Source organism: Macaca mulatta, chromosome 3 (genome assembly GCF_049350105.2).
Source record: "Macaca mulatta isolate MMU2019108-1 chromosome 3, T2T-MMU8v2.0, whole genome shotgun sequence".
Classification (NCBI taxonomy): domain Eukaryota; kingdom Metazoa; phylum Chordata; class Mammalia; order Primates; family Cercopithecidae; genus Macaca; species Macaca mulatta.
Window position 1 is genome coordinate 176,280,191 of NC_133408.1, and position 13,660 is coordinate 176,293,850.

General features: G+C 36.8%; 1 long non-coding RNA gene across 1 annotated transcript in view; it reads left to right on the forward strand.

Moving 5' to 3' along the window:
- LOC106997684 (uncharacterized) overlaps nucleotides 1-7,807 on the forward strand; it is a 117,464-nt gene extending 109,657 nt beyond the window's left edge. Inside the window, exon 3 of the long non-coding RNA XR_001443892.3 lies at nucleotides 3,773-7,807. This is a non-coding gene — a long non-coding RNA (uncharacterized LOC106997684). The remainder of the gene's footprint in view (nucleotides 1-3,772) is intronic.
- Nucleotides 7,808-13,660: the final 5,853 nt, after the last annotated feature.

Below are 13,660 nucleotides of genomic sequence, written 5' to 3' on the forward strand. Positions count from 1 at the left end.
CACATACACACACACACACACACACACACACACACACACACACACACACACTGATAGGGAGGGAAGTATACCTTCAAAGTACCTAAATGCTTTGATCAATTGGACTATGTGGCTAATAACATTCACAGTCCTGTATGTATTGAAGGTGAAATTGGTGGTAGTCATTAATAGGACCACAAAAAATACGATATGCCCAGAATATCACTTTTATTGCAGTGAAGACTGGGGTGGAAGGCCTGGATTTAGGTTGTGAGCCAAATGGAACTGTTAATACCAAACCCAAGAATCAGGCACTTTATCGCCATCAGTCCAGTGAGGCTTCCAACATGCGAGAACAAAAGTAAACTCATAATTTTGGTGGGCATATTCACTCCCAAGATCAGAAAAAGGGTTGAGCTGAGCATAGTGCTATGAACTGGGCTGTGTTCCCTTAAATTCCTATGTGGGAACTTCCATTCCCATTGTGATATTTGGGATTTGAAGATGGGCCTTTTGGGAGATAATTAGTTTTAGATGAGGTCATGAGGGTGGCATCCTCATGGGAGAATTAGTTTCCCTGTAAGAAGAGACACCATAGAGCTTGTTTCTTCTCGCTCTCCACCATGTGAGGACACAGGAAGAAGATGACTTTCTGCAAGCCAGGAAGAGAGCCCTCATCAGGAACTGAATCCTCTGGTACCTAGATCTTGGACTTTCAGCCCCCAGAATTGTGGCAAATAATTGTCGGTTGTTTAAGCCACCCAGGCTTCGGTATTTTGTTATAGCAGCTTAGGCAGAATAATACACACACCCACTGATTCTTCCAAGACTTACCAACAATATGAGGACCTCCTTAATGAGCAAGCAGGTGGAGAATAACCAGGCATCGTATTATTTTGACCTCTCTTCACAAGAAGAAAACTTTGGGAATGGAAAAGATGTGCACATTATCAAAATTATTTTTCTCTTCTCCCTCTCATTGTGAATCTCTGTGGGAGCAAGTTGTAGATGGGTGAGGGGAACAATGATTTCCTTCGGCAGTTCAGTAATTCTGCAGCAAGTTTCACTCTTGGATGTTGGTTCGTGTGTTCTGCCCTGGAGAAAAGGGACCAGTTGGTAGATGAGAAAGGGTAGTAATTTTTTTTTTTTGTCCTCCTGCAGAGAAGAAAGGAGTGTGAGGAAGGGCTGGGACTCATGAGGTCTAGCTCTTTGATTTTGTACTGAGAGCTGAGGCCCAGAGAGGTGAGTAACAGTATGGTGACCCAGGTTGTTCTTCATGGTATCCCACTGCTAGGAGTCAAAGATGTGGACTCCAATTCTACATAACAGGCTCAGTCTTCAATGATTATCTTTTGAACTCTTTAAACCTGCCAACCACAGGAGCAAAATTTACTAAGCATGAGATACATTTTGTTCTTTCCACTCTCATGAGTTTATTACTAAGTGTCCCTTAGCCTTAATTAAAGAATTAATATGCAGTTTTTGTGTTAGTCTGCAGATTCATATGGGAAAGCACTGTATATCTTTGGCTTAAAACTTGGCTGGATTTCTTAATCAAATGTTAAGAAAGTTATTCATATAATATATTCCAAGTTAAGTGGAAAAAAAGAGAAACACATTTATGTCTCCATCTTTAAAGGTTTTGCAAACATCAACCAGATTTTGCGAACATTGCTTATCTCTGCGAAGTGGGCTGAGTTAGCTGAGAGTAGGGGAAGAGAGGAACATATAATTTTGACTTTATATACTTGGATCTAAATTTTTGTTGAGCTATCATGTGATTAGTTGCTTAAGTGGTTTGTTCTTCAGGACCTTCAAAAACAGGTTTTGGTATGCATGGAGATTTGAATTGCTCCTCGTTCTGTTTTATGAAGTCACTAGTTAAGAAAAGCACTCGCCTGTGGAAAAGTTTGGATATGGGAATCAAACAGGTCAGGATTTGACTTTCAGTTCTGCCTCTTCTTGTCTGTAAAAGGTCCTGCAAAGAATTCAATTTCTTTGTGTTTCCTCCTCTTTAAAATAAAGACTTGTACTGATTAGCAATAACATAAGTATCAAGTTTGTTACAAAACAGACATTAATAAAGTGCTGGCTACATAAGTAGAAGGGAGATCCTGAACTGCCACATATGGAGGATGATGGCTATCCCTGTTTACCCAATTATCCCACTGTAATTGCTACTAACACCCTTTTCATTTTCACATCACTTGAACTGAATGATAAATTACATGGTTACCCTATAATAAGTCATATTAATGAGTTTGAACTTTATGCCAAAACCTGTGGAGAGATCCTGAGAGAGAAGACTATGCCCCAGAAGTCGTATGTTTCCAAAATTTTCACCAACCACAGAGGATGCCTGCCTGAGTAGTTAAGTGGCATGTTTAAAGAATAGAGGATGGTGTAATCCCAGCAGTAAAAGAAGAGAATCAAATGGTCTAAGGGAGTAGTGAATGATGAATCTGGCGATGGAAGGAGACAGGTATGAAATGAGGCCACTCTGGAGATGGGCTTTGAATGCATGCCTTCCTCTTTTCTGTTGCTGGTTTGTTTGCTTTTAAAATTTCAGTACTGAGAAGTATAAAATCGTTCGAATATTCCCACAAATTCATATTAAATTGGATTCTCTAGCTAATGCAGTGTTATTATTAGGGACTGAATCACTCACTCTGAAATCATCAGCTGATACATTTCAGAGATAAACGTTTAGTAGATGTGCCATTTCTTCTATTTCTACTTGCTGGATGGAATACAAACATCAAAAGATTTTACGGGGTGTAGATAAGAGGGCTGGATCATTCTTGTGTGCCTAAAAAGACACGGAAGAACATCCCAGGTAAAGACTTACTTAGAGACGGTCTCAGGTGTGGACATTAACATATTGTTCTTTCAGAGTGTGGAGTGTACTCTAAAGTAGGGAATACCCTGTGTGCAAGGGGAGCATGCATTTATTCATGGAGTAGAGAACCAGATCAGATTCCATTTTCTGTTCCAGTTGTTCTTAATCAGAAAATGCATACATATTACCCAGGGAGTTTTTGAAAAATACACATGCAGGAGCACTACACCAGACCTACTAAATTAGAATGGATGAGTGGAGGTCTAGTGAATCATGAAAACTTTCTGAGTGAGTCTGATGTACACCCTGGGTTAAGAACTAATGCTCTAGGCCTGTGGTTCTTAAATTTTTTCATGAATGAAGTGGCTTCAAGGCTTGATAAAATTCAGATTTCTTGGTCCCCTGTCCAGAGCTCCTGATTCATAGATTTTAAGAATACAAAGTGAGAATATGTATTTCTAACAGGTTCCCAGGTGATGCTGATGCCCACACTTTGAGAATCACTTCTTTAGGCTGTCCCCTTCTTAATCTCTACCCTCACTGCTTTAATTCAGGAGATATAGTTTCTTGCCTGGACTATTACTGTAGATTTTCATCTTGTGTCATTACCGTCCACTTAATCTGTTGCTAGAGTGATCTTTCTAAAATAAAAAGTTTATCTACCTACCTATCATCTATCTATCTATCTATCTATCTATCTATCTATCTATCTATCTATTAGTTTCATTCATGGTTCCTGGCTTGTAACTCCCATAGCGCTTGTTACTTTCTTTTAATATAGTGTTCGAACACTTTAGGCCTCAGAAAACAGTCTCTCTCTGTCTCTCTCTCTCTTACCTTTTCCTACCCTCCTCTCACCTATTCTTTTTTTCTCCCCAAGGCAGGCTTTCCCCCACTTTTCAGTCTTGGAGCTAGCCATAAAGAAATTCTCTGACTTACCTTGTCTGATTTTAGGTCATAAGACCCCCATTTCAGAAGGGGTCCTGCCTGATGCCTGGGAAGAAGAAATACTGCACAGAGATGCCAAGAAAAATCAGGACAGGCCTCGCTGGGTTTCCTCACTTAGTCCATCAGTATTAGATAATACCCCTTTTGTCCAGTCGCATCTCTACTCAATTATCAATCATGCCTATCAAATGCAATCTCCAGAGAAGGCTTAAGAAGAAAGGGTGTGAAGAGCTTCTGGACAGCTGAATTCATGGAGGCTTGCAGGAAGGAGAACAATAACTCATCATGTGCCAAAAGGGTAGTGCAACCCAGCTCCACAGAGACACAAGCTCAGGACCCTTCCAGACCTCGCCTTGGATATGTTTTCACACGGCTGTTTATTTGTATCCTTTAAATATTCTTTATAATAAATTCATAAATGTAAATAAGTGTTTCCCTGAGTTTTGTGAGCTGCTCTAACAAATTAATTGAGCCTAAAGAGGGGGTCCTGGGAACTCCAACTTGAAGCCAAACAGTTAGAAGTTCCAGAGGCTTGGACTTGCAAATGATGTCTGAAGTAGGGGCAGTCTTAAGCCCTCAACCTGATGGATCTGATACCATCTCCAGGTAGATAGTGTCAGAGTTGAATCTGATTGGAGGACACACAGCTGGTGTCCACTGCAGAACTGATTACTTGTATATTAGCTTGTTTTCATGCAACTGATAAAGACATACCCAAAACTGGGGGAAAGAAAGGTTTAATTGAACTTAAAGTTCCACTTAGCTGGGGAGGCCTCACAATCATGGCAAGAGGTGAAAGGCTCTTCTTCTTACATGGCGGCAACAAGAGAAAATGAGGAGGCGAAAGTGGAAACTGCTGATAAACCCATCAGATCTCCTGAGACTTATTCACTACCATGAGAATAGCATGGGAAAGACAGGCCCCCATGATTCAATTACCTCCCCCTGGGTCCCTCCCACAACACGGGAATTCTGGGAGACACAATTCAAGTTAAGATTTTGGTGGGGACACAGCCAAACCATGTTGCTTGCTTGTTGATGGGGAGAAATCCCCCACAGATTTGATCATGGAACTTTTCTGTGCTGATTGTTGTGGTGTGAGAGCAGAGAAAAAACAATTTGTGTTTTTTTGTCCATACAATATCTCAATACCTTAAAGTGTCTTCATGACTCCTCACTTAATTAAGTAAAACTTTATGGAACTCTTTGGTCCCTGCTGTCACACCAGCCTCATCTCCCACTGCTCAGCCATGCTGTGACGCTTGTCTTCAGAGCAGACCAAATTCTCCCAGATAATAGCACATTTATTATTGTTGCTGCAAAGCAGGGAGGAGGACAGACTTCCAGAGGTCCTATTTAGACTTTTCCATTTCTGCTTCTAGCTTATAGGCTTGGGCAATTTACTTTGCCTCTTTGTTATTTCTTTATCTTTTCACTCTCAATCAATGTCTTAATAAATAGATATCTTGATTTTAGAGGAGTCTAATTAATCAATATTTTCTTTATTGTTGGTACATTTTATGTTACATTTAGGTATTCTCCTAAATTCTAGGACATGTATTTATTGTTTTACCTATCACAGTTAAGTGTGTTAGGTGTAGGGTATTCTTGTGTATGGTTTCTCCCCATGTGAATAAAAGTTATTCCAACACTATTTATTGTAAAAGTAATTCTCTCTCTCTCTCCATACATATATATACATATAGCTGCTGTGGAACCATTTTATTTTTCAAGGAATCTCCCACTCATCCTTGAACACCAGTTTGGATAACACTTCTTTTGAAGAGCCAGGTCTGCATTCTCTATGTAAAGTGTTTCTGTCTTTGATCACTTAGTCTCTTTCTTTGATCACTTATAGTATTTAATTCATGTTTCCATGGTAATACTTAGTAGTTCTCTCTCAGTCATCTATGAGCCTCTAAAGAGAAGATTTTGTTGTTATTGTTTGGTAATATGGCTCCTCTAGAAGCCTAGCCACAGTGTTTAAAAATATTGGTTAAATGAATACTTTGTTAAACAACCAACTGGGAAACCCTAACCATTGGGTCATGGTCCTCATAGAAGATGAGAATGATGGTTGTGAAATAAGACAGAACAGGACGCCTGAACACAAGGGACCAAATGCCACGTAGAACAGACGCTGTTAGCCAGTTATCCTCTTCTCTTCCTCTCTAACCTTGTATCAGCCAATCACAAAGTCTATCATCTGTTTTTCTCAGGAAAATCTAAGAAGGGAAAGTCTTAGACAACTAAGAAGTATAGAATCAGAAATAGTTGATGTTTTGTGTAGGGAATGAAAATTATTCAAAACATTTGGATATATTTTGTTTTGAAGCAGAGCATATCTACAGTAAAATGCACCAATCTAACTGTACAGCTTGATGGATTTTTACAAGGTGTACACACCCACATTACCAACACTCAGATCAAAATATAAACATTTATCTTACCTCAGAAGCCTCCTTTGTGGCACCTGCCAGTTATTCTCCTCAAAAGGAAACCATTGATTTTATTTCTGTAACCATTTTTGCCTTTTTTGAATTGAATTTGAATTAAATGGAGTTTTACCACAGGTCCTTTTGTGGCTGCTGTTTTTGCCCATCATGTGTCTAACAGAGTTAGTCATATTTTTGAGTGAAGCAATAGTTTATTTTCTCATTGTTTTATAGTTTCTATTCGTAGAATATACTATAATTTATTTATTCATTCCACTGTTGATGAACACTTGGGTCATTTACAGTTTTTGATGTTTAAAAATTGTACTGCTGTGAATATTCTTGTAAAAAGTCTGGTAGTCAAATTATTGGGCCATAATGTGGCAGACAGACCCTAAGGTGACCCTCAGTGATCTTTACCTTCCTGGTATCCAAACCTTTGTGTACTTCCCTACCCCACAAAGTGAGGACAGGACCTACAACTTGCTTTTAACCCATAAAATATGGCAAAGGTGATAAGATACCACTCCTTTTCTGAGGTTCCACTATGTAGCACAGGAAATGAGATAGCACTCCTGTAATTATGTTATGCTACATAGGAATATGGCATAGTAATTGGAGCAAGAGGTGCTACTTGCTGGTTTGCTGAAGTGAACAGTTATGTTGAGAGAGCCTACTTGGCCAGGAACTGTGGGTGGCCTCTAAGACTTGAGGCCAGCCTCTTTCTAGTAAACAGAATAAAGCTGAGACCCTCAGTCATACAGTCCAAAGAAAATAAGTTCTTCCAACAACCTGAATAAGCTAAGCTTGGAAGCATATCCTTCCCCACCTGAACTTCTGGATGAGCACACAGTGAAACTGACACCTCGCATTGTGTGAGATCCTGAACAGAAGACCCATCTAATCTGTGCCCACAACTCCTGACCTGGAAAGTGTAAAATAATAAATGTGTGTTTCAAGCTGCTAACTTTGTGGTAATTTGTTATTAATACTAAGTTTTTGACAATAAAAACTAATATATAGAGAGTATGCATGAGCTTCTAAACATTGGTAGGTAATGTCAAATTATTTCAAAAATTGTGGTATATATTTATGCTATCAATAAACAAGAGTTTCATTTATTCTTCATCTTTGACAATATTTGACACTCTCAGGATTGTTTTCAATTACGGTCATTCTAATGAGTGTAACTTCCTTCTGTATTTTTATTATGACCAGGTTTGTAAAACAACTTTTCACATACTTATTGGCCAATTATGTTACAAGTGCCTGTCAAGGTCTTTGGCCAATCAATTTCTTATGGATGCATTATTTATAGAGTCTAGATACGAGTCCTTTATCATGTAATGAATTATAGAATTGTTATTCCGCTCTGGTTTATCTTTTCACTTTCAATCAATGTCTTAATAAATAGATATCTCGATTTAGAGTAGTCTAATTAATCAATATTTTCTTTATTGTTGGTACATTTTATGTTACATTTAGACATTCTCCTAAATTCTAGGGCATGTATTTATTGTTTTACCTATCTCAGTTAAGTGTATTATATGTAGTTTATTCTTGTGTATGGTTTTTCCTCATGTGAATAAAAGTTATTCCAACACTATTTATTGTAAAAGTAATTCTTTCCTTACTTTATTTTAGTGGCACCTTTATAGCATTTGTGGGGATACATTTTAGGACTCTTCATAGCTCTATTTGTCTATGTTGTGTCAACGCCATATGGTCTTAATTATATTAGTTTTAACTTAATTTTTTTTTGCTGTTTAAAAATTTATTTTTTTCTTCAACTTTTAAGTTCAGGGGTGCATATGCAGGATATGCAGGTTTGTTACATAGGGAAATGTGTGCATGGTGGTTTGCTGCACAGATCATTCCATCACCTAGGTATTAAGACCAGCATCCGTTAGCTATTCTTCCTGGTACTATCTTTCTACCAATGCCCCCACTCCCCAACAGGCCCCAGTGTGTGTTGTTCCACTCTACATGTCCACGTGTTCTCATCATCCAGCCCCACTTATAAGTGAGAGCATGCGGTGTTTGGTTTTCTTTTTATGGGTTAGTTTGCTGAAGATAATGGCTTCCAACTCCATCCATGTCTCTGCAAAAGACATAATCTCATTCCTTTACATGGCTTCATGGTATTTCATGGTATATAGGTACCACATTTTCTGTATTCAGTCTATCATTGATGGGCATTTAGGTTGATTCCATGTCTTTGCTATTGTGAATAGAGCTTCAATGAGCATACATGTGTATATATCTTTAAAATAAAATGATTTATATTCCTCTGGGTATATACCCAGTAACAGAATTTCTGGGTCAAATGATATTTCTGTTTCTAGGTCTTTCAGGAATCACCACACTGTTTTTCACAATGGTTGAACTAATTTACACTCCCACCAATCGTGTAAAAATGTTTCTTTTTCTCCATAATCTCACCAGCATCTGTTGTTCTTTGACTTTTTAATAATTGCTATTCTGACTGGCACGAGATGGTATCTCATTGTGGTTTTGATTTGCATTTCTCCAATGATTAGTGATGTTGAGCTTTTTTTCCCCAAATGTTTGTTGGCTGCATTTATGTCCTCTTTTAAGAAATGTCTGTTCATGGCCGGGTGCGGTGGCTCAAGCCTGTAATCCCAGCACTTTGGGAGGCCGAGACGGGCGGATCACGAGGTCAGGAGATCGAGACCATCCTGGGTAACACAGTGAAACCCCGTCTCTACTAAAAATACAAAAACTTAGCCGGGCGAGGTGGCAGGCGCCTGTAGTCCCAGCTACTCGGGAGGCTGAGGCAGGAGAATGGCGTGAACCCGGGAGGCGGAGCTTGCAGTGAGCTGAGATCCGGCCACTGCACTCCAGCCTGGGTGACAGAGCGAGACTCCGTCTCAAAAAAAAAAAAAAAAAAGAAATGTCTGTTCATGTTCTTTGTCCACTTCTTACTGGGGTTATTTGTTTTTCTAAATTTGTTCAAGTTTCTGTAGAGTCTGGATATTAGACCTTTGTCAGATGGATAGATGGCAAAATTTTTCTCCCATTCTGTAGGTTGTCTGTTCACCCTGATATTAGTTTCTTTGCTGTGTGGAAACTCTAGTTTAATTAGATCCCATTTGTCAATTTTTGCTTTTGTTGCAATTGCTATTGGTGTTTTCATCATGAAATTTTTGCCAGTGCCCATGTCCTGAAGGGTATTGCTTAGATTTTCTTCCAGGTTTTTTTATAGTTTTGGGTTTTACATTCAAGTCTTTAATTTATCTTGAGTTAATTTTTTGTATATGATGTAAGAAAGGGATCTAGTGTCAATTTTTTATATATGGCTAGCCAGCATTCCTAGCACTATTTATTAAATAGGGTTGCTTGTTTTTGACAAGTTTGTTGAAGATCAGATGGTTGTAGGTGTGTAGTCTTATTTCTGAGTTCTCTATTCTGTTGCATCAATCTATGTGTCTGTTTTGTAGCAGTATCATACTGTTTTGGTTACTGTAGCCTAGTAGTATAGTTTGAATTTGGGTAGTGTGATGCCTCCAGCTTTGTTATTTTTTGCTTAGGATTGTCTTGGCTATTCAGACTCTTTTTGGCCCACATAAATTTTAAAATAGTTTTCTCTAATTCTGTGAAGAAAGTTGATGGTAGTTTGATGGAAATAGCATTGAATCTGTAAATTACTTTGAACAATATGCCTATTTTCATGATATTGATTCATCCTATCCATGAACATGGATGTTTTTCCATTTGTTTGCATCTTCTCTGATTTCCTTGAGCAGTGGTTTTTAGTTCTCCTTGAAGAGGTCCTTTATTTACTTTTTTAGCTGTATTCCTAGGTATTTGATTATTTTTTGTAGCAATTGTTAATGGGAGTTTATTCATGGTTTGGCCCTCTGCTTGCCTGTTGTTGCTTACAGGAATGCTAGCTATTTTTGCACACTGATTTCATATTCAGAGACTTTGCTGAAGTTGATTATCAGCTTAAGATGTTTTGGGCCTTAGACAGTAGTGTTTTCTAGATATAGGATCATGTCATCTGCAAACAAAAATAATTTTTGACTTCCTCTCTTCCTGTTTGAATATCCTCTATTTCTTTCTGTTGCCTGACTTCCCAATACTATGTTAAATAGGAGTGGTGAGAGAGGTTGTCCTTGTTTTGTGCTGGTTCTCAAGGGGAATGCTTGCAGCTTTTGCCCATTCACTATGATATTGGCTATGGGTTTGTCATATATGGCTCTTATTATTTTGAGATACGTTTTATTCAAACCTAGTTTATTGAGGGTTTTTAACATGAAGAGGTGTTGGATTTTATCAAAGGCCTTTTCTGCATCTATTGAAACAATCATGTGGTTTTTGTTTTTCTTCTGTTTATGTGAAGAATCACATTGATTTATTTACCTATATTGAACCAACCTTGCATCCCAGGGATGAAGCCAACTTGATTGTGGTGGCTAAGCTTTTTGTTGTGCTGTTGAATTTGGTTTGCCACTATTTTATTGAGAATTTTTGCATCAATATTCAGCAAGGATATTGGCCTGAAGTTTTCTTTTTTTGTTGTATCTCTGCTGGGTTTTGGTATCAGGATGACGTTATCCTCATAGAATGAGTTAGGGAAGAGTCTCTTCTTTTCATTGTTTTTGGAGTACTTTCAGTAGAAATGGTACCAGCTCTTCTTTGTATCTCTGGTAGAATTCAGCTGTGAATCCATCTGATCCTGGGCTTTTTTTCTTGGCAGGCTATTTATTACTGCCTCAATTTCAGGACTCTGTATTGTTCTATTCGGAGATTTAGTTTCATCCTGGTTCAGACTTGGGAGGTTGTATGTATGTGTCCAGGAATTCATCCATTTCTTGCAGATTTTCTAGTTTATGTGCATAGAAGTGTTTATAGTATTCTCTGATGGTTGGTTGTATTTCTGTGAGGTCAGAGGTGATACCCCCATATCATTTCTGATGTGTTTATTTGCTTCTTCTCTCTTTTCTTCTTTATTAGTCTAGCTAGCAGTGTATCTATTTTATTAATTTAAAAAAACAACAGCTCCTGGATTCATTGATTTTTTTGAAGGGCTTTTCATGTCTTTATCTCCTTCAGTTTAGTCTGATCTTGGTTTTTTCTTGTCTTCTGCTAGTTCAGCTTTTTTTTTTTTTTTTCTCTTGGTTCTCTAGTTCTTTTCGTTGAGATGTTATGTTAACTTTAGTTCTTTCTAGCTTGTTGATGTGGGAATTTAGAGCTATAAATTTTCCTCTTAACACTGTTTCTGCATCTCAGAGGTTCTGGTATATCATCTCTTTGTTCTCATTAGTTTCAAAGAACTTCTAGATTTGTCTTAATTCTATGGTTTATCCAAGTATCATTCAGGAGCAGACTGTTTAATTTCCATGTAGTTGTGTGGTTTTGAGTGAATTTCTTAATTTTGAGTTCTAATTTGATTATGCTGTGGTCTCAGATACTGTCTGTTATGATTTCAGTTCTTTGGCAATAGCTTGAAGAGTGTTTTACTTTGGATTATGTGATCAATTTTAGAGTAAGTGCTGTGTGGCGATGAGAAGAAGGTATAGTCTGTTGAATTTGGGTGGAGTGTTCTATAGATATCTATCAGGTCCATTTGACCCGGAGCTGAGTTCAGATCCTGAATATCTTTGTTAATTTTCTGTCTCAATGATCTGTCTAACATTGTCAGGGGGGTGTTAAAGACTCTTGCTATTCTTGTGTGGCAGCCTAAGTCTCCTTGTAGGTCTCTAAGTATTTGCTTTATGAATCTGGGTACTCCTATGTTGGCTGTATATATATTTAGGATAGTTAGCTCTTCTTGTTGAATTGAACCTTTTACCATTATGTAATGCCCTTCTTTGTCTTTTTTGATCTTTGTTGGTTTAAAGTCTGTTTTGTCAGGAACTAGCATTGCAGTCACTAATTTTTAAAAAAGTTTTCTTGGTAAATGTTCCTCTATCCCTTTATTTGAGCCTATTTGTGTCTGCAGATGAGACAGATCTCTTCAAGACAGCATACCAATGGGTCTTGGCTCTTTACCCAACTTGCCATTCTGTGTCTTTTAATTGGGGCATTTAGTCTATTTACATTTAAGGTTATTACCTTAATGCTTGCTAGTACAAAACAGTCTTTATATCTTTTAATGTAAGTTCTTTTTTTAAAATTCTTTTCCCAAATTGTCTTCAATGTTCTTGACTGATTGGATTTCCATGTAAATAGTATAATTAAAGGATCAATTTTCCCAATGAAATCTGCTGGGATTTTGATTGATATTGCATTGAGTTTATAAATATATTTTAGGACAAAATAACTGAAAATTTTATAATTTGAGTCTACCAATTCATGACTTAATATAATATGCTTAGGGTTTTAAATTTTTAAATTTTGTAATTTGAGTCTACCAATTCATGGCTTAATATATTATGTTTATGGTTTAAAAAATTTTATCAGTAATATCTTGTAGTTTTCCCTGGAGGTGTGTTGGTTAGATTTATTCATAGACATTGATGTAATTATTATTTCAGATTTTTAGCTTTTTAATTTTCCATTTGTTAGGTGCTAGTTTATAGAAACAATTTTAATGGTGACTTTATCTTTCTGTGACCTAGCCACTCTGCTAAAATTATTTAACTGTAATGGTTTGTCAGTTATTTGAGATTTTCTATGTACAAAAATCTCATCATCTGCAAATAATCACATTTTTATTTTCTTCTCTCCAGTTATATATTTTATTTTATTTTATTTTTTGCCTTATAACACTGGGTAGGGTATCCAGCACAAGGTTAAGTAGAAGTCATGATAATGGGACATTCTTATCTCATGTTAGATCTGAGAAATTAGGCTTTCAAAAAGTCAACATTAAGTATTTTTATGTATTTTGTAAATTGTTTAAAAACATAGTTTTCTATTTCTAGCTTGCTAAGAATATCGTGAATGTTCATTTAATTTTATAAACTACATTTTTCCTGCACCTATTAATAATCATATACTTTTTCCATTTATTTCATTAAAGAAGTTCATTAGATGGACTGAGTTTCAAGTGTGAAATGACACTTGCCTTTTTGAAATCAAGCCAACAAATGTGGTTTTAACACTTACTTAAGTGTTTTTAAAGAATTCACCATTAAAGCCATCTGGGCTTATTAAATTATGAAAAATATTTAAGTAATTTCTTAATAAATATTCAATTATACCTTTTGTCAGTTGTGATAATGTAATTTATGTAAACTTTATATATTTCATTCAAATTGCCACATTTAGTAGTAAAAATGCTTACGTATTTATTAGTATAAACTATCTTATATTTTTGATATCTGTAGCTTCTGAAGTAATGGTGCCTTTATTATTCCTGATCTTTATAATTTGTCTTCTCCCTCCCAATCCCTTCTTTCTATCTATATAGTATTATTGGAAGTTTAAATTTTAATTGATATTTTAAAAATTGACTTTTGGCTTTGTTGATTTTTCTCAATTTTATATC